General features: G+C 43.6%; 1 long non-coding RNA gene across 1 annotated transcript; it reads left to right on the top strand.

The window, feature by feature from the left end:
• Window positions 1–3,191: 3,191 nt before the first annotated feature.
• On the top strand, window positions 3,192–6,351 carry LOC149287769 (uncharacterized). The gene is made up of 3 exons (XR_016277438.1): window positions 3,192–3,250; window positions 5,931–6,096; window positions 6,283–6,351. It is a non-coding gene; the product is annotated as an uncharacterized LOC149287769 (long non-coding RNA).
• Window positions 6,352–23,874: the final 17,523 nt, after the last annotated feature.

The raw sequence follows: 23,874 nt of genomic DNA, 5'->3' as shown, positions 1-23,874 counted from the left end.
TTATACCTTAATCTGAACACCTAGTGGCTGCAGAAATGAGCTCCGGTGCCTGAAGGCAACTCATAACCGTTGCAAGTCTCTAAACATAAATCTTGCATAGAACATGTCTTTGCATACATAACCATAGATATCTGTCTGAACGTGTGCATCTTCACACACACGTACTTACATACATATGTGTATGTATATATAATTATATTTTATATATACATAAATGTGTGTGTATATATATATATCATATATGTATATATATTAACTCTGTGTGTGTGTGTGTGTGTGTGTGTGTGTGTGTGTATACATATATATATATACAGTATATATTCATAAGCCAACCTTTAGGGTGATGCCGTGGACTCCCATTGTCTTCCTCCTCCGGGCGAGGTGGACTCCGCATGGCCGCCCTGTGTCGCCTCCCCAGGTGTTCTGTGCAGAGGAAAGAGGAACAGGAGACACAAGTGCAGAAATGAACTCAGGTGCCTCAAGACAACCAATCATAGCACCCCAGTACAGGAAATGTCAACAACCAAGACTCACCCGCAATGGCATTGAGGTCCAATATAGGATGCCCAGCCAGCATCCAGAGATGCCACATCTCATCAAAAACCGGAGGTTTGTGTCATGGTGCGCAGCTGTTGCCATGCTCGCGCATGACAAGATAGAAGGCTGTCCTCATCACCTTCACTTTGGAGGCCACCTGCTTCTGTGACCTCTCAGACCCCTTCTCCTCATCTTTCTGGCAATCTTTGAGTAGTTTGCCCTCTTAGGGTGGGATGTGGACCCCATTATGAGGTCCAGGTCCACATTCCTCTCCAGACAGTGATAGAGGTACTGGGCCTCCCCATCTGTCCAGCGATTCCACTCTCTGGGCATTGTCTCTGGGCAGAGTAAAGCAAAGCACACTACCAATACTCCCAGCCTTAGGACCCAAAACTCACCTCAGGAGTTTGGGCCTGTGAGGGTCAACCTTTCTATTGTGGCAGGTGCTTGGGACTTTTGTTATCCCACCACTGCCACCAAAATATGTGTGAGGCACACCAAAGATTTTAAACTATAGGTAGCGTTGCTGTTTTTAACCTCACCATGAGTAGGGTTGCCATAACCCTCCAGCCGGCGAGACATTCCCGGTTTTTCACCACTAGGGGGCGTCCCTGCACGGTTTCCTCCTTGACTCCTGGTCTGTTGCCAATCTGGTGACTTTCACACCAAAATGGGTACTTTTCAGAGCCTTTGGTGTAATTTTGGTGCTTGGTTTTAATGGTAATTTTGAGAGTTGAAATAAGTTCCAATTATTTTTATTCAATTAGGGCTACGGTTTATTGCCATATTAACATTACAGGGACTTTTCAGGGATTTTGACTGAATATTTGGTGAGATATGGGGGGATTTGGTGAGTTTTGGCCAAACGTTTGGGGAATTGTCTTCGAGGCTTGTTGGAGGTTGCCAGACTCAGGAAGAGGCGCTCCCCCTCTGTTTGGTCCCAGCAAGGCAGCAGGGGGGAGAGGGCCATTTCCTTTGGCACCGAGGTGAGGATGATGATGAGGAGGAGGAGGAAGAGGAGGAGGAGGTGCGTGGCCATTTTCAATATTTATGTTGCCCCTGTGTATTTTTTCTAACTTTGACTGCCAGGGCTCAATGCTCTGGAAGTCTGGTGTCTGTGAGGCATTTTTAGCCTTCTCTGTTGGAGAGCTCTTGTGCCACAATAAACTACAATTCCCAGGATTCCATAGCACTGAGCCCTGGCAGTCAAAGCAGTGTGTTTTGGACATAGATATCCTCCTTTTGTGAGTTAATGAATGAATCCAGTCCCTAGCCTTTCTATCTCTCTCACACTCTGCAGGAGTAATAACCCACTTTGAGACTGCTTTAACTCAGTGCTAGGGAATCCTGGGAATGCTAGTGTTTGGGAGACATTGAGACTTCTCTGTCAGAGATGGCTCTGAGGCCACAATAGACTCCAATTCCCAGGATTCCCCAGCACTGAGCAGTCTCAAACTGGACCATTTCCTCTATGTGGATGCACCTGGTGAGGAATTCTGGGCACTGCAGTTCAACTACGTTTGGAGGGTTATGGGACTCCCTGCCAGAGATAGCTCTGGGGTCACAGTGTACTACAATTCCCAGCATTCCCAGCACTAACCCAGGACAGTTAAGTCACTCTCAAACTGGATTATTTCCTCAGTGTGGCTGCAGCTTTGCTGAGGAACTCTGGGCATTTCAGTCCAGCTATGTTTTATTTCTGCAGTGTATTTTGGACCAGAGACAAGGTGACCAGGCATCCTCCTCCTTTTCCAGGACATGTCCTCTTCTGTCACATTTCAAAATGTCCTCCATTTTGATCATGCCTAAGAAACATGCATTTATATTAACATTTTTTAAAAAGCATCAATTTTTTCGCCTGTCCTCCATTTATTAAAACTGTGTCCTACATTTGAAAATGTTGTCCTGCATTTGTCCTGGTTTGGAGGTCCTGACTTATGGCAACCCTAACCACGAGCCAAGTGATGTTTAAAATAAAAATGAAGGCTTATTGTAATACAGGATGGAATAAATATAACTCGTTTCAAAGCTTGTTCAATATGAATAAATAATTAGTGCTACCAAATTCCCTTCTAGGGCCCAAGCCCCATAGGCTATTGTCACAGTTAAGGTATGCAACCCATCCCTCTCTTTCCTAGAGTCTGTTTGCGACCCAAGTCCTTTCCTTTGGACTCAAGGAAAACCCCGTTTCCAGTCCCTCAGGAGGACTGCTACCAACCCAAGCCCTCACACTGCCTTGGCTAGAGCCTTCCCCTCAGATCAAAAGTCCCAACTGTCAGTCTTCTCCAACTGACAGCCACCGGTTGGTTTTCCCCTCTTCTCAGCCAGCACCTGATTGGCTGAGCTCTAGCTGCCTTTTCATTGGTCAGCTTGAGGCTCTATTCGCCACAGGGCCTTCCCACGCAAACTTTTTGCTGGACAGCAGATGGCGCTGTAGGAGGCTTTTGCGCATGCGCCAAAAACTCCAGGCTTGCTGGAAAAAGCCACTATTGATGGGTTTTAATGTGAAATATAGATATAGATATAGATATATGGATTATATATGATGATAATACACACACACACACACACACACACACAGAGTGGACCCTTGTTGTAGGCTGGGATTTGGTTCCAAGATCCCCATTGTATAACAAAATACGGGGATGCTCAAGTCCCATTGACTATAATGAGAGAGCAAAATGGAGTCCGTAATAAAAAGTGGAAAATCAAGGTTTGATATTTTGTATTTATACTGTTGTGGAACTTTTTCTGGCCGTGGATGCTATAAAAAATCCATGTTTAAGAAGGGCAGACTGTATAAGTATAATATATAGAAGAATATATAATTACATATAATATTATCAAAGTCAGTCCTAGTTAGGCATCAGAGAGTCCACAGAGGAGAGAAGCCATACAAATGCCAGCATTGTGGGAAATGTGTTTCATTGAAATCAAACCTAGTGAAACATCAGAGAGTCCACACAGCAGAAAAGCCATACAAATGCCAGCATTGTGGGGAATGTTTTTCTATGAAGTCAAGCTCCGTCACCTCCCTTGATCTTTTTAGGAAGGATTAAAGACCTTTCTCTTCCGACAGGCTTTCGCCCATGTGCCCTGATTACATGCTGTTCTCCCCTGATATGCAATGGTTCTAACTAGCTAGTTTGTCTTCTTTGGTTTTAACGCTTGTTGTAGATTTTATAGTGTTTTAAAGTATTGGGTTATTTTATGATGTTTTTATACTGTATGTTTTTATATTGCATATTGTGCTACATTTCTTTCCTTTGCTGTACCCCGCTTTGATCTATTTTTGGAAAAGTGGGTTATAAATAAAAATTATTATTATTATTATTATTATTATTATTAGTGAGACATCAGAGAGTCCAGACAGGAGAGAAGCCACAAAAATCCCAGTAGTGAACTAGCATTATTTTTGTCAGTAAGGAATGCAAAAATTATATTTCCGATCCAGTGTTGCTAAGAAAAGGCCCTTGTGATTTGGCTTGTTAGGTTTCTCTGTCCATATGTCTGTTTATGTTTTAAAGTTATATTTTGTTAAGATTAGGTTTTAATTACTAATAGTAAAGATAATGGCTTTGGGTTGTAAATTTGGCTGGGGATTGTGGGTCATGGTATGGGTTAGGTAGAGGGGGGTTGGGATTTGTTGCATCTGGCTAGAATAAACACACACATTTATATATACTCTTCTACTTGCGTACAATTTAAATATAAGCAAATGCATGGAGAAATATGTGGGTACATATGAATGCACATGGATGCACCTGCGCATGTATACACCCCCCATGTTCTGGTCAACATCAGTATGTATATATAATCATAACTGTGTATACGTTTACTTCCGGTCATAACAGCATAACTGCCCTGCGATTACTGTAATTGGAAATTTATACTTTGTGATGTTTTTATGATATGTATTTTACACATGATTGGCTCCAGAGGAGACTCTGAGGGCTGCCATTGGCTGGAATCCCCTCCCTCCCTCCATCCCTGGCCCTGATTGGCCAGAACCCCGGTCCCTCCCACCATCCCTGGCCATTTTGTGTTCCAGTGGCCATTTTGTCTTCTGGCGGCCATTTTGTTCTGCTTGTGACTGTTGGGAATAATGTTCTGGAACCTTCTCTGAGGCTTCAGTTGAACAGAGGCTTCTCTTTCTCTCCTGAGGCTCCAGAGTTAGAAGGAGGCCAGGCTCCTTGGGCCAAAAGGAAGGAAGTGTGTCTCTTTGTGTGTCTTTTCTGAGAGGGTTTTCTTAAAACAAAGCTCTGCTCCTTCTGGGGATCATGGGTTTTAAAAGGGATCAGAAATGGGGAAGATAGTTTTAATACAAGCCTTATTCTTCTTCTTCATAAACACTGGGCTTTGGCTTCTAAGAGGAGGCTTGTCCGCAAAAAAGGCCAAAAGAAGCTCCTTTGGGAGGTTTAAAAAGTCTCCCCAGTTTTCTTATTAAGAGATTTTCAGGCAAGAAGGAAGCTAACTGACCAGACCATTTCATATGACCAAGTAAACATAGAAACAAACAAGAACAACAAAAATAAGGATTAGACAGATAAGCAGATTGCTTATTTTTTTTAATGGAAAACCGTTATTTGGTGCTTCTGCCCTTTTACAACCAACTCAGGCTGTATCTGCACTGCAGAAATAATCCAGTTCTAAAGTGAGTTAATTCTTCTGTTTCAATCTTATGGAGTCCTGGGATTTGTAGTCTGTTGTGGCACCAGAGTTCTCTGGCAGAGAAGGCTAAGTGTCCCAAAGGTAAAAGCCCAGGATTCTATAGCACTGAGTGTTTAAAGCGGTGCCAAAGTGTCTTATTTCTGCAGTGTGGATGCAGCCTTCTTGGGAAAGGGGCTGATGATAGGGAAAAGCACTGGGGATCTCTGGAGGTTTCAGCAGATGTTTTATTTATGTATTTATGATGCACTCATTTCACATCTAGCTACAGGGACATAACCAGGGCCCTCTCCTAATCTGCATCCCCTAATCCCCCACCATTCTAATAAGGCATGGGGTATCTGTTGTGTAGGGGAGCTGCAGTGAATCTGTGCTAGGTCCAGGGGGCTTTGTTTGGAGCAGAGGGAGGAATGGGATGCCCACCTCTGCATCAGCCCAAAGGAGGGATATGTCATTTCTGTATCTCACCAGCAGGATGCTTTTCTCTTTATTCAACATTATTTCCTGTTCTAGAACAGAGTCTGAATAGCAAATGCCATATTGTTTTTTATCCATTAGGAAGAGCTCTCTAAATTGTCTGTCAAAGAACCATGAAAGATCATAACCCTGATCATTAGGATCTTCTCGTGTCTTTACTCTATAACCAGTTCTGTCTATTTGGATTAATTCTTTATAGGAGATCCAATTTGTGTCCTTTTTTTTGAATCTCTGGTCTCCTTTCGCAGGAACTTCATCTCGGCCCCCTTGGACACAGCTTTGGGGACCTTTTGTTGGAAGTGACCCAAGTGCAAGACCACCAGGACCCCTGCCCACCTGATGGCCGACACAGAGGCCAAGCGGAAGGAGATGGGCTCCAAGAGAAAGAGGATGCAGAGGTACAAGAACTCTTTGGTGAGTCAAAGTTCTTGACTTTGTTTCATCTGTGTCACTGCTGGGCCAGTTCATGAAAGCAAGAGGGGAACATACTCTCCCAATTTAGCAGAGACAGTCCTAGTTAATCCTCTGTCAGCCCACTTTTTCAGGGGCTTTTAAAAATGTCCCGGTTGCTCTCTCCTCCTCCCACTTTCCCCTTCTCAGATCACTTCAGTTCCTGAATGCCATTCAGTTTGCCCCCCATAACTCTAAAGTGGGGAGAGGAGAGGAAAGAAAGAGGCAGAATATTGCCCTTCCCTGGAGGCTGAAGCAAAAGCAAACTGCTGTGTCCTTCCTAGCTTGTGTGATCTTCCTCATAAACAACTTTGGCCATATTCACCACCTCTTGGTGTTGCTTGTCAACATGTGTCTTCCTTTTCCCATCTGTGAAATGTTGGGGGATATGGAAGAACATCTCTGGATCTAAATTGGGGGTGGGCCCAGTGGCCCTCAAGCCCAGAGTGCTCCCCAGAAATGTTTTTGAATAATGAAATTTGGTTCTAATATTTGGCAAGAAATGTCTAAATGCACCATAATTCATTGCTGGCTAAATGTACTATATGTGTTGGGATAGTCAGTATCCTAATCCATCATCAATATCCCAGCCATGGCCTAAATTATATTGTATATTATATTGAAAGGATTCAAGACAAACTGATCTCAAAGGCAGTAGCTTTTTTTCTTGCTGACAGAATGCATAGTTTATTTCCTGGACTGAATTGTGAAGTGATGAAATAATCTTTGGGATGAACCATGTGCTTTCCTCTCCTGGATGAGGGCTATTTTCTGTTGCAGGTGACCTTTGTGGATGTGGAAGTATATTTCAACGAGGACGAATGGAAACTGTTGACGAAGAAACAGAGACTTATGTACAATTATGTGATGATGGAGAATTATGAGAATGTGGCCTCTGTGGGTAAGGAACCGGAATCCACTAGCATTATAGAATCATAGACTTGGAATAGCCCACAAGGGCCATCCAGTTCAACCCACTTCTGCCATGCAGGAATATATATTCCAAGCACCATCCAGCCTATTTTTAAAGACCTCAACAGAAGAGGACTCCACCAAACTCTAAGGCAGTATATTCCACTGTCGAAGAGCTCTTACTGTCCCAAAGTTCCTCCTAATGTTTAGGTGAAACCTCTTTCCCTGTGGCTTAAATCCACTGTGGAGTCTCCTTTTTTCTGTAGTAGCAGAAAGCAAGCTTGCTCCATCCTCAATACGACGACCCTTTCCAATATTTAAACATGGATATCATATCCACTCTTAAATTTCTTTTCTCCAGGGTAAACATACCCAGCTCTCTAAGCTGCTCCTCATAGGGCTTGATGGTTTCCAGATCCTTCACCATTTTGGTTGCCCTCCTCTGGGCATGTTCCAACTGAATTGTGGAGCCCAGAACCAGACACAGGATTATTCCAAGTGAGGCCTGACCAAAGCAGAACAGAGTGGCACTATTACTTCCCTTGATCTAGAAACTATACTCGTATTGATGCAGCCTAGAATCACATTGGCCTTTAGGAGTCCTTGATCCCTTTCAAGCGCAATTTGATTGTGATAGCAGCATCCTGTAGAATATTTTAATTTGTAGTTTAGTGAGGCACTATTGGAGAGAGACCAAAGGAGAGGGGCCTTGGGGATTGGGAGGCAGCCATGAACCTGACAGATTTTAAGAACTGGTTTGAGAGAACTTCTGAGAATCAGCTCAAATCCTTGTTTGTAGATATATTTAGGGGTTCCATTAAGCAATTATGAGTAATATCTATGAAGGGAGAAAAGGGGGACACAAATCTGCTTTTCCTCTAATGTTTCTTTTCCAATGTGAGCTTGCTTAGTTCCATGGTTGATTCCAGAGGCCCTTTGTTACCCAAAATGCTGGAGTCTGGGAAGGACACTCCCAAGTGCTATGCTTTTAGGGGAATGTGGTACTTAGCTGAAAGCAGACATATAGTTTGGTTGGGGCAAAAGCAACCTTGGGAATCAGCTCAACTATACCAGGCCTGGAAGCACAGAGAACTCCAAATGCATTTGAAATAGGTTTTTATGTTTTATTTAGGGGAAAAGCAATATATACGTATATACACGTATATACAGATATAGGTGTTCTCACACACACACACACACACACACACACACACAAAAGAACTAGTAACAAAGGTGGGAGTGGTGAATAGTGTGAGGCTTTGCTAATGGTAAAACTTTACCTACGTGGATCTTGATTGCAATTGTTGAGGGTCCAGAATGGTGAGAGAAGTCAGTAACTTCCATGGCAAGTGGAGCTGGTGAGTGTAATGAGGTGTTTAGCAATGTAAACCGACAGACTGTCTGTCTGTAATTGGACTGACATCGAAGAACAGTCAGTCAGGGCAGATATTTATACTGTAATTGTTTCTTGGGGTCAGAAACCGAGTGTTCAAAAAGGTTTATATCATTTTAGAAAGATTCCTGGGGGAGAGAATGGTTTGAAACTAAATTGAATGCAATGGGTGCTTGTTGGAAATATCTCAGAAAAAAAGGATTAGCACACTGGCTCTTGGTCCTTCTTGGCTCTGAATTCCTATTGCGTTCACAAGCCAATATACAGCGCAATCTGAGGGTGACACTCCCAGATGCAGCTCAAGAATAACACAGCAGAGTATGGAAACAAATATCCAGATATTGGCAATACACTGGCCATTTTTCATTTAAAAATAAATCAGAAACAAATTCGTTTCATTTAAATCCTTCGAGATTCTCTCTCTTGATTCACAAAACAATACAAATATATGCAAGCTCTCCTCTCTGACTTCTATCAACTTCACCATCCCTTGTACACACAACTACAATCCAATGCACACCAATCCGCATGTGAGCTGTATACTGTATTGATTGTGAGTCATCTCCTGGAGCCAAACAGCATGAAGCATTCTCTGCAGTTAGCTTGCATCATGCCTTGGGCTCTGACTCAAGACTCTATGGCAGTCTCATGGGATATGATGCCAGCTGTCAATCAAAGTATATTTGCAAATGGTTAATGGAATACTTTTTCAACAGTCCTTTGACTATCTGCTTCCACTGATTCCCTCATCAAAGTTCCCTCAGTCTCTTCTTTGGTAGCTCCTAGGAGTAAGGATACAATCATTATATGAATTTGGGGGCATCCAGAACAGGGTCATGCTCAGGTCACTCACATCAACTTTATTAATTTAATCTCAAATAGGGAGGGGTGAATCTGGGGCTAAATCTTGGGGTAACATCGTCTTCTCTTAATGCTGAGATTGTCTTGTGTGTCATTTTCCTTGTTTACAGAATCACTTGTCAGTCATGAGAGAATCCACACAAGAAAGAAGTCACATAAATGTCAGCATTGTGGGAAAAAATTTGCTTACAAGTCAATCCTAGTGGTACATCAGAGAGTCCACACAGGAGAGAAGCCACACAAATGCCACCATTGTGGAAAATGTTTTGCCTACAAGTCAGTCCTTGTCATGCATCGAAAAGTCCACACCGGGGAGAAACCATACAAATGCCAGCATTGTGGGAAATGTTTTCCTCAGAAGTCAAGCCTAGTGATACATCAGAGAATCCACACAGGAGAGAAACCATACAAATGCCAGCATTGTGGGAAAGGTTTTTCTTCAAAGTCAGACCTAGTGAGACATCAGAGAGTCCACACAGGAGAGAAGCCATACAAATGCCAGCATTGTGGGAAAGGTTTTTCTTCAAAGTCACACCTAGTGATACATCAGAGAGTCCACACAGGAGAGAATCCATACAAATGCCAGCATTGTGGGAAAGGTTTTTCTCGGCAGTCACACCTAGTAACACACAAGAGAATCCACACAGGAGAGAAGCCATACAAATGCCAGCATTGTGGGAACTATTATTCTCAGAGGTCAAACCTAGTGACACACAAGAGAATCCACACTGGAGAGAAGCCATACAAATGCCAGCATTGTGGGAAAGGTTTTTCTTCAAAGTCAATCCTAGAGAGACATCAGAGAGTCCACACAGGAGAGAAACCATACAAATGCCGGCGATGTGGGAAATGTTTTTCTTCAAAGTCAAACTTAGTGAGACATCAGAGATTCCACACTGGAGAGAAGCCACACAAATCCCAGTAGTGAATTAACATTATTTTTCTCAATAATGAATACAAAAAATATATTTTCAATCCAGTGGTGCTAAGAAAAGGCCCTTGTGGTTTTGTTTGTAAGCTTTGTGTGTCGATATGTCTGTTTGTGTTTTAAAGTCGTATTTTGTTATTTTAAAGTTTTAATTGCTAATAGTATAGATAATTACTTTGGGATGTAAATTTGGCTGGAGATTGTGGGTTGTAGTATAGGTTAGGTAGTTCGAGGGCTGGGATTTGTTAAGATGTGTAGAATAGTTATGGGAATGATAACTTTTGCAATGTGTGGGATGTTGGGGGCAGGTATTGACATAAAGGGCTAGTTTGTGGGAATGGCAATGGTGGCCTTGTTACCTGTGGGGCATAGACTGTGGGAACTGGAGGTGGGGCTAGGTTTGGAAGAGGGTGATGTTTTAATTTTGGGGTTTTAATGTATTGTTTGGATTGGAGTGCGCAGTACTGTCTTAAACACTGAATTTCTATGTGTTCTCAATAAATTTCTTTGCTATTTCAACACACTGGACTCTTTGATGCACAGAAGTTCTGAATTTGCCCAAAACTGACTCTTTATTCTCTCCTCAGTCCTCAGCTCCATTCCCAGCCATAAGAACAGCAGAGGCAAACACACACACACAAACATACAAGAAACACAGAGAGAGCCTTCCTTTCCTGCCTTTCCCTCCTGAGTCCAGCTCTGCACTTTGGGCTCCATTGCAGTCTCCTCAAAGGAAGAAAAGAGGGAAGGAAGGGGAGGCCGCTGAACCCGCAGAGCATACCTTCCTTTCCCGCAAAGGCCGCCAGCGGAATAAGCAGCAGCATCTAGGCCCTGGCAATCCCTGTGAAAGCTGAGAAGAGGCATCGAGGGGGATGTTGCGGACACCCAAGACTTAAAGCCTAGGTGAATCCAGCAGCAGCTCAAAGACCGGATGTCAGCTCCGCTAGGGAGTCTGTTAAGGAACGGGGCGGATGGTAAACCAACAAAATCCCCAGACTTTTCCTAGTCTTTAAGCTGAAATAAATACATTCAATGTCGTCCATCTTACGGATATGTATCCTGGGCAAAGCAGGATTGTCTTTATGGACCAACGCGACATCCCTTTACCTGCTCTCTGACGGAGAACCCGGCTGGTAAGGCCCGATCCCAGGTGGCTGAGCTCTCATCACCCAGCAAGGTCTCCGTGAAACAAGCCAGGTCAGCCTCTTCGTCCAGAAGGAGATCCTGGACTATCTGCGTTGTATTTTTGACTGATCTGGTATAACACAAGAGCAAGGGAAGGTTCTGTGGTTGGTTGGGTATACTCTCCAGCTCTTTTGGGATAGCAGGCTGAATGGAAGGGGAGAGAAATATCTGTCAGGGTCCTAATTGCAGCCCCTCTTGCAACACAACAGGCAGTACTTTGAAAAAGGAACAGCTTTCATTGAAGGAGATATATGCAATAGAAGTGACTTTTTTGTCAGGAATGAAAGAAAGTATAGATATATTACTTTTATAACCATATGAATTAACCTCACCCCATTAACCAATAAAGCTAATTAATTGGATAGCCCTTTCCCACAGAGCATTCTCCCGCCCTTTTCTGCGCAATGTCTTCCCATCCAGGATTCTGGCAGTGTTTCTAAAGACAATTAAGTTCTCATATGCCTTGCACCACAGAACTCAGCCACACAACAGTTTAATTAACATTATGGCTTGTGTATATATATATATATATATATATATATATATATATATATATAGAAACCCCATCAATCCCAATCTAATATGATACCGTATAAAAATATAATAAGCATAAACACATAACAACATAATACAATATAAAAAAACCAATAACTTTCTATGTTCCCCCTCCTTTTACAGAGACCAGTCTTTTAAACCCAAGCCTCTGTCAGAAGGATGATTCCCACACTTTCCAATCCTAGCAAACAATCACATTCTTTAGCCATGATCTCTCTCCCTCTTTCTAGTGTCTTCTATTATAGCACATATTAAAACATATTATTTTAACCCACCATAAATCCCATCTATCTTAACTCTAACCTAAACCTATAACCTTTATGGCATGAATCCCAAATGAATAAATGCATGAATAAAGGTATTCATGACATATTGTGATTTTAGGCTGGTGCTCCTTACCTGAATGAGACTGGCCCATTGTGACTTCAGACTGATGCTCCTTGGATGAAGGACTGAGACGGTACTATTGTGACTTCAGGGTGGTGCTCTTTACCTGAAGGATTGAGACTGGCCCATTCATTGCGTGTCAGAAACAGTGTATAAGGGTTCTGTCATAAAGAGTAAAATATTAGGGTTTGGTTATTAAAGTAGGAGTTATAGTTGTAGTTCATAGTAGGTAGTGTAGAGTGATGGGTTATAGAAAGCACGTAGTGGGAAATTAGAAGGACAGACAGAGTGGCTTTTAGACGAAGGAGGGCATTTGGAGAGGGGCTGGAGTTGCAGCTGTAGATGGTTATCAAGGAGGAGTGAAGCTGGCTTGGGAACACCGCTCTTCAAGGTGAGGCTGTCTGGGAGAAGGGAAGGGGACGTATACACAACCTTGGTATCTATGCAACCTCCACTTGTGTTGCTTTAGGTTGGGAATTGGGGGCTCGATTAAAGAAGGTTGAGCAAGTTCCTTCGGACTTCAGACTTTGCAAAAAGGTGTTAATGGATGTTTCTGCCTGGATTCATCAATAAAGCTTCTTTTGTTTCAAATGAGTTTTATTTTTTGAGCGTAGGACTGACTCCAGATCTCGCAGTTTGCAAAGTCTCACAGTTTTAACTCCAATGGAGACCCAGGAACAAGAAGAGTTCTTGGGGAACCCGGTGGTTCTGAAGATCCCGGTGGTGGAGGAGCAGGTGCCTTCTTCAGAGGAACTAGGGGCCAAGCCCAATGCTGGGAAACCTCGTGACACTCACACCATCCAGGCCACCACTGGAGGAATTGGGTTTCTGGCCCCAGACTGGGGAAAGGAAGGCCGTTGGGGGGCAGAGTGACAGCCTGGGACCTGGCAGTGGGGGAGTCACTTGATAGCTGCCCCAGCAAAGAAGAACCCCAGGTAGACATTTATCGAATGGAGGAAGACATACAGGAATTAAAGGACCTTATAAAGTGGATGGTGGCCAAGTTAAAGATGTAAGACAAAAGATGTAAGACAAAGCTAAAGAACCAAGGAATGGTGTTTTAAAACAAGCTAAAGAACTAAACAAGATGGTTCCGCGCAGAGCATTGATGTGAAGGAGGGATTTGGCAACTGAGACGAGGAAAGGCTGAGGAATTTGGAAGCTGAAGCTGGGAGATGTTCAGGTGTGTCGAACTATGACTGTGAAGGTGCTTTTTCTCCTGAGTGGCAATAAAGAGGAACTGACAGGACAACGGACTAATTTGAACAGAACGACCTGCCTTTGAACATTGTGGACTGTTTGAACAGCTGTCTCCTCCCGAAAAGAAGAACTTGAGTAATGGGCTGCAATATTGCAAGATTTCAACAGCCAAAAGCCAGAAAGAATAAAAGTATAAGGATCCTTGGCTTTCACCCTAATTTTGTTGGCACCAACCGTGAGGCAACGATGTCATCCCCAGCCTTTGAGGACAAATGATCAATGTCCGGTGGAAGGAAAGTGTGTGTGAGTATTGTATGAATGTGTGAGTGAATGAAAGAGCTCTTAATAATCAATGTTTGTATTATTTTTGTGATTTAATAAATGTTGCATGTGTAGTGTTTAAACCCAAATTTGGTGTCTCACTATCTGTGTTAGTCCTGCTCTGAATAAGTCCACAGAAAGAGAAATTTTCATTACAAGTTCTCAGGCTAAACAGGTTGCCCTTACAAACTTGGGCATAACAAAGATGTGGAGGAGGAAGATGTCAGAGGCGAAGTGAGGGCAGCTGATGCTCCTTGCCTGAAGCATTGAGACTGTCCCATTGTGACTTCAGTCTGATGCTCCTTGCCTGAAGCATTGAGACTGTCCCATTGTGACTTCAGTCTGATGCGCTTTGCCTGAAGCATTGAGACTGTCCCATTGTGACTTCAGTCTGATGCTCCTTGCCTCAAGCATTGAGACTGTCCCATTGTGACTTCAGTCTGATGCTCCTTGCCTGAAGCATTGAGACTGTCCCATTGTGACTTCAGTCTGATGCTCCTTGCCTGAAGCATTGAGACTGTCCCATTGTGACTTCAGTCTGATGCGCTTTGCCTGAAGCATTGAGACTGTCCCATTGTGACTTCAGTCTGATGCTCCTTGCCTCAAGCATTGAGACTGTCCCATTGTGACTTCAGTCTGATGCTCTTTGCCTGAAGCATTGAGACTGTCCCATTGTGACTTCAGTCTGATGCTCCTTGCCTGAAGCATTGAGACTGCCCCATTGTGACTTCAGTCTGATGCTCTTTGCCTGAAGCTTTGAGACTGTCCCATTGCGGTTTCCAAATCCTTCACCATTTTAGTCACTCTCCTTTGGACGTGCACCAATTCATCAACATCCTTTTTGAATTATGACGCCCAGAACTGGACACAATATTCCAGGTGGGGCCTGACCAGAGCAGGAAAGAGTGGCACTATTACTTCCCTTGATCTAGACACTATACTTCTATTGATGTAGCCTTAAATCACATTGGCCTTTTTAGCTGACGCATCACACTGTTGACTCATGTTCAGCTTGTGTCTACTTCATTCTTAGATCCCTTTCACACGTAGTTTCATTCACCCAGGTGTCCCCCATCCTACATCTGTGCATTTCATTTTTCCACCCTTACATTTCTCCTTGTTGAAATTCAATTTGTTAGCTTTGGACCAGCTTTCTAGTCTATTCAGGTCATTTTGAATCTTGATCCTGTCCTCTGGGGTATTAGCTACTCCTCCTAATTTGGTGTTATCTGCAAATCTGATAAGTATGCCCCCAATTCTGTCATCCAAGTCATTGATAAAGATGTTGAATAGCACTGGGCCCCAGACAGAACCCCACTGGACACCCCACTGGTCACTTCTCACCAGGATGAAAAGAACCATTGTTGAGTACCCTTTCAGTTCAGCCAGTCAACCAATTACAAATCCATGTAACAGTTTCCTTGTCTAGCTTGTTTCATGTTTTTGTTTTATATACTGTTTAATTTGGTTAACTGCTATTAGTGAATTGCCCAGAGTGGCCACCAGATGGCGCTCCAGGATAGAACTTGGTGAGAAGCCCAAAGAGGCTGCAGTGCCCTGAGTATCCACAAGAGGGCGGCGCTGTATTAGGAATGTTCTTTATGGATAAAACCGAAGTCTATGGGGACTAATGTGATTTTCCATTGGCTCCCCTTTCCTGAGGGGGCGTGGCCTCCTTCCCTTTACCTGGACCTTCCTCCGCTCCCATTGGCTGCCTATTCCCCCCCCCCAGTTGCCCTGAAAGCAAATGGACCACCGGAAGGAAATGGGGGGAATGGACCGTTGCATCATGGGAAATTTGCAACCGGGGGTTTGCGGTTGTGAAACAGAGCAGAAGCAAAGCTGCGTTCCACACCAGACCAATTTGGAGTGGAATCGGAGTGAGCTGGGAAGCGATTATTGTGAATTCGCTTGTTACCAATTTCACCAAAAATTGAGGGGTCACTTTGGAATCACTGCGGAAGCCCCACGGAAGGAGCCCCATAGAAAGGAACTGCGTGAGATAACACTCACGTTGTTGCCTGAATTCACATCGTTGGACCCGCAGTGGCTTCGGATATGAGCTGCAAAGAGCTGCAAAAACCTCCGTGTGATAAACACAGTCTTTGATATTTCACAAGGCTCTGTGTTTTTGGGAACAAGAAAGTAATTACTTTGTTGTTGATAATAATAGTAATAATATCCCATTCTCCCTCATAAAGGGACACAACTGGAATTACAAGTTTAAGAAAATAAACTCTCTTTCCCTGGAGTTTGCACCCATTGCTCCGTCTCCTGGTCTCCTCCGCTGGGAGGAGGGAGAGTGTGGAATTCTGGGAAAGGCTGGCAGTTGGCTTGGAGCCTGAATAGGGTTCTAGAAGGCTGGTGGCTTTGACCGTTGGCTGCTTAGGAAGAAGAAGGGCTACTTCTGGGTTTCCTTGGCAGGAAAGGGAAGGTGGGTGCCTCGAGATGGCGATGGGGGACCCCCAAATTTGGTTCCTCTGTGAGAAGGATGGCTGAGGGGGAAGAGCCCCCATTTTGGAGCCAAGGATGGGGGTCTGGAGGGTCTTCTGAAGGGAGGCAGCTTTGGGGGCTGGAAGCAAGGAAGCCCCCCTCCTCCTCCCCTCTTCTCCGGGTGCCAGGCCTCTTCTCCTCTCTTGGGAGTCTCTGTGTGGCCATGAGATTTTGGAGAGGGATCCAAGAGAATCAAAGGGAGGCTGGGACCAAATAACCTCAGAATATGATCAAGACTGCAAGGTTCTTTCTGAGGAAGGAGAGGCAAACTAGGGCGGGATACAGACCGCCGCTTTGCGGCGGTCTCCCGCCGGCGCCATTTGCTCCGCGAGGGAGCCGCAGCAGCCAAACCGCGCGGCTCCCGCGCGGAGCAAAAAAGAAGCTCCATTTCGGAGCTTCTTTTTGCGGCGCCTTTATGACGTCGCGAGGCGCCTGGCGCGGACTCGCGACGTCATAGGCGCCGCGACACGTACGGACGCTCAGCGTCCGATACGTAAACATGGCGGCGCCCATGTGGAAGGGGCGCCGCCATGTTGTACGTATTCTATACGTACTAGGGTTAGGGGGGTGCGGAAGCACCGCACCTTCCTAACCCTAGTACGTATAGAAGACGTACTTTATGGCGGTCTGTATCCCGCCTAGGAGAGGCTGCAGCTGCTTGCTTTTGCCTGAGCCTCTGGGAAGGGCCCCTCTTCTCCTTTCTCCTTGGCTGTCTTCATGGAGGGCAGACTCCTTTTGCCCTTTGGACTCAGTTTGCAGCAATGGCAGTGAGCTCAAGAGAAGGGGAGAAATGGCAGGAGGAGGAGGAAACTGTGGCCTTTGAAGAGCAGCTGAAAAGGTGGGAGGGCAGAGGATGAACCAGGGGAGGGTCCCTGCAAACTGGGAGAGTTGAAGGGCATGCAGAAGGAGCTGGGCCTGGAAATGGAGGAGGAGAAGGGGGCTTGCAAAATAACCTCCATGGATGAGGAAGCTGGGCCAAGTCCATGACATACAATGGCCCAGTGAAACGATGTCCATGTTGTAGGAGCCAGTGTGGCCTAGTGGTTTGAGCATAGTGGAACTATGACTTTGGAGATAAGGGTTTGAATCCCAGCTACAACACAGAAAGTCTCTGGGTGACTGGGCAAGTCACACTCCCTCAGCTTTAGGAGAAGGCAATGGGAAACATTAAATACAGACATTTAAATATTGCAATTGCTATGGTTGTTGTTATTGGGTTGTTGTTGTTGTTATTGCTGTCTATCTATACATTATAATTTTATGTAGATTATTGAAATAAAAAAATTAAAAATATACCCATTAAAATCAACCAGATACATGAGTCCTAACCAGTCCTCCTCCTATTGACATCTTTGGGAGTGATGAAGGCTGGGGCCAACCTAGGACTCCAATCCTAGCCCCAGTTTCTGGAAATTACGGGGATTTACAAGCCGCTCCTTTTAACGCCAGATCAGGGCCATGTCAAATACACTGCTTTTTGCAGCTCTTTTTTGCACTATGATAAGGCTACGCCGTGGCCTTGATATGGCCTTTCCGTGGGGCAAAAAGGAGCCCCTTTCTGCGCTGCGGAAAAAGTGCCATATCTGCCAATGGTGTGGCTTTTCTGCATTCCTTTGGCACTGCGTCATCTGGATGTAGTGCCAGAGGAACGCCGTGACGTCACCTGCGATGTGGTGCAGTCTGCAGCGTCACACCAGCATGCGGGAAGAGTCAGGGAGTGCGCTGTGCAGACGCCATCTTTGCCCTCATGCTGGCTAACGATGCTGGTCTGTACGCCCCGAAAGGCCCAGTCTTAGTCTTTCAGTATTAACAAGATTCTCTCTCTGAGGGTTTGGAGGCGAGACTAATAATAATAGTAATAATAATAATAATATCATCACTAATTTATATCCTGCTTTTCAATGGATTTATTTTGTATTTTAGAGATGGTTCAGGATTGATTTGCCCTTAGTGCTGTTGAATTGTATTTTCGGTGATCTGTGAAAGATTGCATAAATGTGTGCACATAAAAACACTTTGTATTTTCTGCAGGTGTGGAAAGAACCAAGATGCTTCCAAAGGAAGGAAGAGAAGAGAAACGACCCTCAATTCCTCCTTTGTGGAAGAAACTGGAAGAAAGAAGACCTCCGGACAGGATAGTGTCCAGACCTCCTTTTTTGTGGTGGAGCCATTGGGAATTTGACTGACTAGGACGCGATGGGGGTGTTATTTACAATCCTCTGTCTTTCAGCAAAGGCTATTTTCTATTACAGATTACCTTTTGAGATGTGGCAGTGTTCTTCACAGAGGAGGAATGGCCACTCTTGAGTCCAAAGCAGGAATTTCTGTACAAAGAGGTGATGATGGAAACCTATGAAAATAAGTCCTCTGTGGGTAGAGTGGGGGCAAGTGCTCTAGAACGCTACATTGCATGCAACACTGGTTCCAATTTAATTTTTATAGCAACATCCAGTGAAATCATGGAATTTGTAGTTTCTAGAACTGCCCAGATTACACCAGTTCTTCAATCCCTCCACTGGCTGCCCATTAGTGTCTGAGCAAGATACAAGATGTTGGTTGTAACCTTTAAAGCCCTACATGGCTTGGGTCCAGACTAATTGCGGGAGTGCCTTCTTCCACACAATCCTCCCTGAACTGGAAAAAGTCTCCTAAAACCTAAGAAGACTAGATTGGCTACAACAACCCAGAGGACCTTTAATTCTGCCACTCCTAGGATTTGGAATGACCTGTCAGAAGAGATCCATCACATCACCACCTTAGAAGACTTTAAAAAGGCTGTAAAGACGGAGCTCTTTCAGCAGGCCTTTCCAGATTAGGGCTTTTCACTGTCACTGACACTGTTATTGATACTGATACCCAGGCTACCCTGCATAGATAGAAGTTCTCCCCTCAGCCTCTCCACCCTAATTTTAGCCCATTTTTCCTTTTTCTTATCGGTATTGTAATTTATCTTACTTAGAGCCCAGACAGACAGGCCAAAATAAAGCTGCTTCTGGTCACTTTGGAGGTATGCTATTTAAATGATGCATGTGGACTAAGAGGCCAGAAGCCATGCCAAAGCCATGCTCCAGTCCTAAGGACTGGAGCACAGCTTTGGTGCAGCTGTGTAGTAGTAAAGTAAATATGAAATAGACAAAGAAAGGAAAGTTATGATACATGGTAAAGTATAGAATAAATTAGAAGTGAGGAAGCTGAAATAAGATCTTTTCTCTATTCTTCTAGAAGTGAGAAAGAAAGGGAGAAAGAAGATAGAGGTGGTAAAAAGAGACTTAGGTATGTAGTTGAAGGTAGTTGTAAGTGTAGAAGGAAGATATTACAGTTGGGTAGAGTGGAATGATGAGAAAGAGAGTGGTACAGTTGTGAAGGAGAGAGAGAGAAAGGAGGAGAGAGATGGAAAGCATGAGAAAGAAGGTAGTAGGAAGGTAAGATGACATGCAGTTTAAACAACAGAGGAGGTAGGAAGGAGAAAGATGTAGATGGAAGAATAATAATGACAAAAATAAGAACAAGTGTGATGTATGTTAGAATCGTAATTTTATTGATTATATAGTTGTTTATTCTGAAAATAAAAGGAATTTGAACATTATTTCCAGTTTGACCTCAGTATCTGCTGAGGTTTGGTTTCAGGACCCCACTTAGTAACCAAAATCCCTGGATGTTCAAGTCCTATTACAAACAATGGGGTTGTAGTATGATGTGCCTTACATAAAATGGCAAAATCAAGGTTGGTTTTTTGGGGATATATTGAGATGCAGAATCTGTGGATACTGAGAGCTGACTGTGAAATGTTAAAAAGCAGTAGAAATCATCCTATTAAGAGAAATGTAACCCACGTAACTGGACTCATGGAGAAGTGGTCAGATGGAACCAAGGAGAATGTGTTTCTTTGGTTGCTTTCCCTGGAAAGAACTGAGAATCTTGGCCAAGGTGGGAGTTGAGTCAGTTGAGGCTGAGAGAAGGAGGAGAGACCTCAGGACAAGAGCATTTCTCTGGGTTAGTTTGCCTGTTTCCTATTTTATGTCAGTGTTTTGAGTACTGTCTTTCTTACAGTGGAACCTACTTCTGCTTTGTGAAGGCATCACAAGTTGGACTGGTTGATCTCACCTGAAAGCATCCTTCTTATTCATTCATTCCTATTGTACTTTCTTTGGACTGTATGGTTGTGTTATTTATTACATTTCCTCCCACTTTTCTCCCATGGGTGGGTCTCAAGGTGGCTTAGAATACAAAATAAAGAATAAACACAAACATTGTTTAAAAAAAGAACACATGCTAGTAAAATAAGGATACTGCTATTCCTTCGGTTGGAAGTTCGTTCTCCAAGATCTGCAAGGGATAATCTACAAATGTTAACTGGGAGGGAAAGAGGACATTGGAGGACAATGGCTTGGAGTTATATCACATAGAGAGTAGTGAATGGAGACTTCCATGTTAGTGGGTTGGTGAATCTGCTCTGTCTTTTAGTCTGAGCTCTCTCTGGTGCTGACTCTATTTTGGAAATGGGCTCCAGCCCCATGGATGAAAACCTGGAGGAAATTCAATGCCCCAATAATATGGAAGTCACAGTCTGTCAAAGTTTACATGAACTGTGTGAAATGTGGTTTTTGTTTTGCTGTTGTCTGTCCTGAATTTCCCATCTCCACTAAATGACCCCAAGATCAAGCAAGAAGAGAGAAGGAGAAAACTGTGTCTCCTTCCACTTTCTCAACCTCTTTTAGAAATGTATGAACCTCTTCCATGGCCACGCTTAGTCACAGTTTTGCTCCTTAAGAAACACAAGGCTTGTAATCTTTCACAGAAGACATATTATTTGGGAGGCGGTTAAGAAAAATCCTACCAGGAAGGTGCCCTCAATTTCTTTTCTAGGCATATAGGCTGATGGGCTTTTTCATCCACAGTTAAACGGTGGAGGTGGCCTATGACAAACCTCCTTTGAACACAGACAAATGAATAACTGCCTTCATCTTGACCACTAGTGAACCTGTTAAAAGTTTACATGATGAAGAGAGTTCTGCCTGATATATCCTATGATGCTTCTTCTGAGTTTCACTTAATTTGCTGAGGTTAAATTGTATTTATTTGTTAAGACTGTTCTCATACTTTAAAAAAAATCTTCTCCAGACAAAGGACTTGGAAAGAAGAAAGGTCCCTCCACAAAATTGTTTGGCCTTAAGATGAATGACAAAGGCATCATGCGAAATGAAGAAGAGACGGCGATCGTGAACCAGACAGTTCTTTCTGACCCAGAGGAAGGGAGCCAAGTGAGTCTGGGACACTTTTATGCAATAGGTTCTTGGCCTTAGGAGAAAAGCCGCAATATGGAAAAGGGCACCACCTCATCTTTCTACTGTTTGTTCAAATGGACAGGTTTTCTCTGACCTACGGAGTCAAAGCAGCCATTTGGATATTGAATGCGGATTGGAGGATGACTCACATTTGCCGCTGGGATCTTTCTGGCATGGCTACAGAAACATGGATCTCATAGAATCAGAGGACGACCTGGAACTAACTGACAAGGTACAGAAGAAGCCTATGCACTTTCCATGGGGTTTTAGAGTTGGGCAGAAGGTTCGCATCTGGCTGTCTTGCAAAGAGAGTTAGTTATTCCTCCCCACTGAGAATTTATTCTTTAAGTAATGGAGGTCAGGGCAGGGGAGAATTAAATCCACCCCAAACTTTTTACTGAACTCTCTTCCCCCCAATAAATTCAATGCCTTGGACAGTCAAATTAAAACCAACATGGATTCACTGTCCCATTAAGGTGGAAGCCACTAAGGGGCTTAGACATAAAGGGAGACAGACCTTTGTCTTTAGTGAGAGCCGTTCAATGAATTTTATGAGGCAAGTCAGGTTTATTTACATACCACCTTTCTACTGTAACAGTGAAGAGTGACTAAATTATCAATGGGGAATTTAATTAGCTCAGGGTCACAAGAGGAGGCCTGTTGCTACACCTCAGGGATCGGCCCTTCGATCTGGATACCAGGAACTAGAAATCCAGAAACGAGGCAGAGGCTCTAAGTACAATGAATGTCTCTTTTATTGGAAACAGGGGTCCAAACACACACAGGCACATACGCACATGCATTCATACAAGGCTCAGGAAATAACTTGGTAGATGTGGGATAGATAATAGGCTTTTCTCATGGTAATACTCACCTGATGTAGAGGTTCTATCTTGGGAAGTCCAATTTGTGTGAGGGTTTGTAAGTCTGCTTAATATTTAAGGCTTAGCAGACCAGGTCAGAGCGACTCTGATTTTAGTCTGACATAGATGTTGGCTGCAAAATGACCAGAGACAGGCGGTGACTGACCTGGGTGAGGGAGGCAGCTGAGAGTGGCTGGCAGCAGCACATCCCTAAATTTAGGAGACCTTTTAAGGGTTTAACAGGGTCTCTAGACAAAGGGCAATCAGTCTGAAACTGTTTGAAGTGTATTTCACATCTTAGGTCCATGTGTTGATCTCACCAAATGTTTCTGCTAGAGTAGGGACCCAAATTGCTATGCAAATGCCATTCCTTTGATTCGAATGGCTCCCCCTCAATAGCAAGAGAGAAACACTTCCTTAAGACATCTGCCTGATAGCAGCTAAGCAGCTCCTCTTCAGAGCTGGGAAAGGAAATTCATTTACATATCAAAGTCCATGGCTTCCCCTTGCTTCAGTGGGAACCTGTTATTTAGATCCCATGCTAGGGCCATACAGCTACTCAGGTCAAGATGCACTTTTGATATCAAGGTGCAGGTCAGAGCCTATCATTTAGATATATTAAAAGGTGTAGATCAATGCCTATTGCTACTGGGGGGGAAGTATATAAAGTGAATTCCTTACCAAAATAAACACACAAATAATAATAATAATAATCATTTACTTATACCCCGCTCTTCAACCAAGGCTATCAGAGTGGCTTACAAATTGTTAATTAGACATTTCCCAGATACAAGAGAATATTTGATTATACAACATTTTTGTTGGAGATTTGGGATATCTGCATTGCATATGTAAACAAAAATAGACACATCTCCCTTTAAACCTCCTGCATCTGTTTGTAGAAAGGTACACAGGTCCAAATGATTTGTCTTGCTGGGTTTTCCTATCTGGCATGATTTGGAAATCGTTGTCGAAACTCATTTGTTTGTTTATTGCATCATTACCTTTACGTGTCTGTTATTTCTCAGTGTTATGTTTATTAATACAGAATGAGAAGGAGAAAAACTGCAATCAAAGAGCATGCATTGTTGTTTTCCAATTACAAAACAACAACCAGTCATACCATGATGACCATGTGAACCAGATGTGCCACTTACAACCTGCCCCCAGAAAACAATGTTCACATCAGGTTCACAATCTCGCCTTCCAACTCTTGTTTCTCCTGCTCCGTCAGGCAATTTTAATTAAAAACTAGGTGAGATTTTCTTTTCTTTTTGTTCTTTATTTTCCCATCCAAAGGTCATGTTAGTTGAGAGATACAAAAGGCCACAGGAGAAGCAGCTCCAAGCCCAAGTTGAC

This window comes from Sceloporus occidentalis, unplaced genomic scaffold (assembly GCF_023333645.1).
Source record: "Sceloporus occidentalis isolate IW3139 unplaced genomic scaffold, rSceOcc1.0.p SCAF_57, whole genome shotgun sequence".
In the NCBI taxonomy this organism is placed as follows: domain Eukaryota; kingdom Metazoa; phylum Chordata; class Lepidosauria; order Squamata; family Phrynosomatidae; genus Sceloporus; species Sceloporus occidentalis.
This window is presented reverse-complemented; position numbering and strand designations above follow the sequence as displayed.